Source organism: Sphaerodactylus townsendi, linkage group LG01 (assembly GCF_021028975.2).
Source record: "Sphaerodactylus townsendi isolate TG3544 linkage group LG01, MPM_Stown_v2.3, whole genome shotgun sequence".
In the NCBI taxonomy this organism is placed as follows: Eukaryota; Metazoa; Chordata; class Lepidosauria; order Squamata; family Sphaerodactylidae; genus Sphaerodactylus; species Sphaerodactylus townsendi.
In genome coordinates, this window is record NC_059425.1 from 115,368,480 (window position 1) to 115,371,977 (window position 3,498).

At 40.7% G+C, this 3,498-nt stretch overlaps 1 long non-coding RNA gene across 1 annotated transcript; it reads left to right on the plus strand.

Annotated features, from left to right (window-relative positions):
- Positions 1-1,719: 1,719 nt before the first annotated feature.
- LOC125430188 lies at positions 1,720-3,115 on the plus strand. The gene is made up of 4 exons (XR_007244102.1): positions 1,720-1,815; positions 2,253-2,361; positions 2,452-2,479; positions 3,097-3,115. It is a non-coding gene; the product is annotated as an uncharacterized LOC125430188 (long non-coding RNA).
- Positions 3,116-3,498: the final 383 nt, after the last annotated feature.

Here is a 3,498-nt window from a genome sequence, read left to right on the forward strand (position 1 = left end):
AGGTTCAACTGAAAGTGTAAGGGAGTCTGATTGTGTGGGCAGTTGTATATGAATTCTAGAAATACCACTGAATATCCTCCCTGGAAAGTACAATTGAATCAGTTGTTGTTCATTTATAATCTGCAGATCTAATTAGTTGCCAATGGACCTGTCATAAAGGATGGTAATGGAGAAAGTGCATGGATAGCTGTTCGGCATCAATCCAGCAGCTACTGTTATCATTTCTGAGTTACGCAGATGTTGCTAAGCAGCAACATGTTTATTTTATTCCAGCCCATCATCTTTCCTACACATTTCAGTGGTTCATTCCAGAAAGCTATTCAAGGTAAGACATGGTAAGGTGAGAGGCTGAAGATTGATCCATGTATGATTTTCGTAACTTGATAGTGTCATGTCAAATGATGACTTTCTTGTAGGAATGGGTCATCACAGAAGTGCAACAATAGGGCGAGCTTTATTCCATTTCGCATATTTTAAAATTACTCCCCTGGAACTCAGCTCCATGGGTACAGAGAGGTAGATTAGGCTGCGTGTGTGTGACTGGCTCAAGGTTACCCAGCAAGCTTCTGTTACAGATTCGAACCTGCCTCTTCAAGTTTCTAATCCAACATTCTAACCACTCTGCCACAGTGCCTCTCATATATATTCACATGTACAATTTTTTATTGCTTCCACCTTTTGTAATTTTAGTTGTGTAGCATTACTTATTATTAGACTCATGCTATTAGCAAGCCAGTATAGTGTAGTGGTTAAGAGTGGTGGATTCTAGACTGAAGACCCAGGTTTGATTTCACTCCTCCGCATGAAACTTGCTTGGTGATTTTGCAGCAGTCACAGTTCTCTCAGAACTCTTTCAGCCAACATGGCAATGGCAAACCATCCCCGAATGTCTCTTATCTTGAAAAACTCTATGGGGTTGCCATAAGTCAGCTGTGACTTGACAGCACTTTTTAACACCACCATTTGATTGCATTGATTTATAGCAGGGGTGGGCAATTATTTTTTTCATGGGGCCGCATAAGAAACAGAAAATATTGCGGAGGGCCAGGCCAAAAGGCAGGGGGGCAAGGCGCTTTTGAAAGCCCCGCAGAAGCCGGCAGCCAAGGCAACCGGCTTCTGCGGGGCTTTCAAAGGCGCCTCGCTCCCCAGCAAGGCAGGGGGGCCAGCCAGGGTCATCCGGCGGGCCGGATGTGGCCCGCGGGCCGTATAATGCCCAGGTCTGATTTATAGCAATCTGCCTCGAGTCTTAGTGAGACACACAGACTATAACTATAGTCATGATATTCTTAGTACAAAAGACTATGATTATTCCTCTTTTTTCTTAACTTAGGATACTAATGACAACTTTATTTGAACATTTTTACTTATGAGAGGAGATCAGAGTGGACTTTGTTTCTGCACTGCAAGAAAAGGCATGATGGTAATAATAATCAACCATAAGTTCACATTTGGCACCAAACCAAAGGAAGATCATAAACAGCACCTACTGCATAGTGTCATGTAACTTTCATCATTTCTTGAAACAGTGGCTTATGTTCAGCAGTCTGCTTCATAAGCCACTCTAGCATAACTTACCTGTAAATGGCTTTGTCTTTTTTTTAATGATTTTATTAGATATATATTTGAAAATTACAAGGTTTAGCAAAAAGTTGAATTTCCTTAAAAAAAGAACAATTACAGACAGTAGGTGTACTAGTAGAAAAAAAACCATTATGAAGCATAATTTTACATCTTTTCTTCTATCTCATAGGTAGTACACATATCTTCATCTCATCTCCTCCAGAGACCGACGGGGAAGGAAGGTCCCTCACAGAGGTAAATTCGTACAAAACAGTATTTGATTAAAAATAGAAAGGGAAAACAAGCGAATCAGAAAAGGTAGAAGGGGAAAAGAAGGGGGGAAGAGAATGCATAAAAAGACGATATTTGTAATATTCTTCTAGAAATATTCCTTTCTTATCTTCCTTGTCTTAGCTAGGTTAAAAAGTAGAGAGAGAGAAAGGAAGAAAATTGTTATTATTATTCCAAGAGCTAGTGCTGCCCTTTATGGTGCAGCTAAAACGTTACGTAGTTTTCAGAAGAATGGTATCAACCTTATCTTTTAGTGTTTTCATGTTTAACTTACTTTTAGAAACTGTGATCTATTTCTTATCTTATCCCTCCTTTCTTATATCATTACACCACAGTTTACCTTCTAATAATCAACTGGGTAAGTATTGACTTTTAAGTCCTTGATCATATAATTTGTCCAGAGTTGCCAATTTGAAACATAATTCTCAGCCGGGATTGTTCGTATTTGGTATGGATTCTTATCCATCATATAGAAGTATTGAACTTTGGTCTTCCAATCATCGAGTGTTGGTATATAGTCTGTTTTCCAGATCTTTGCTAGGACTACTCGCGCTGCTACAAGTAAATGAGTCATTAAATATATATGCTTTTTCACAGCAGGATCATTCGACAGTGCCGGACCCAAAAGGTAAATCAACAGTTCTTTTTTAAATTTTTTCCCTATGATTTTTTCAATGTGTTGGTGGATCATAGCCCAGTACTGTTTTACTTTGCTACATGTCCACCATTGGTGGATAAATGTGCCAATCTCTTTCTGGCATTTCCAACATTTAGGTGGATATTTGTTGTTTATTTTGGAAAGTGTCAATGGGGTCAAATAATTTCTGTGGAACATTTTTAGTTGGTGTTCTCTAGTATCTGTATTTAGAGAATTTTGGTATATACTTCTCCAGAATCTCTCCCAGTCACTGAGCATTATTATTTTTCCTTGGTTTGGGCCCATTTCACCATACAGAGTTTTATGATTTCTGTCTCGGTTTTCTGTTCCAAGAGTATTCTATATATGTTACTTATTATCTTTTGATCTCTTCCCATAAGTATCTTATCTAACCCTATTTGATCTTTATTGATGCCCCAGTTTTCTTTGTCATATTTCCAACAGCTATTGAGCTGTGTATAAGTGTACCAGTGACATGGTGTATTTCCTATTAGGACCTGGTCTCTTGTTTTCAGTTCTATTTCGTTGTTAATTAATTCAGCGGTATCTTGATAAGTAAGCCAATTTGTTTTATTATTTCTATCTAGGATTTGAAGACTTTCCATCTGTAGTAATGCACTGCCGACCCAGCAGCACCGTGGTAGAACGTTGGGACGCCAACGGACCTACGGCCTTGCCGGTCGCACCGCATCCCCACTCCTCATCCCCCCATGAGTCATGGGTCATGAACTGTCTGGCTCAATCACCGGGCGCAAGGACAATGGTCTTGCCCCCAGGTGAGGATTGGAAGCTCAGATAGCTACACGGCTCCTTTCCGCGCATTAGCCAGGTGAGATCATGCATCACATGAGTGATCTCCCATTCTCCCGCCTCCCAGCTCTCGGAACTCCCCGGTCGCTCCCTCCTACCGCCCCGATGGAATAACAATAAAGGTGCCAGAAAGAGACCAGCCTTGCAGCGGTGGGCTTCGCTAGGAACCGCGGACCTCC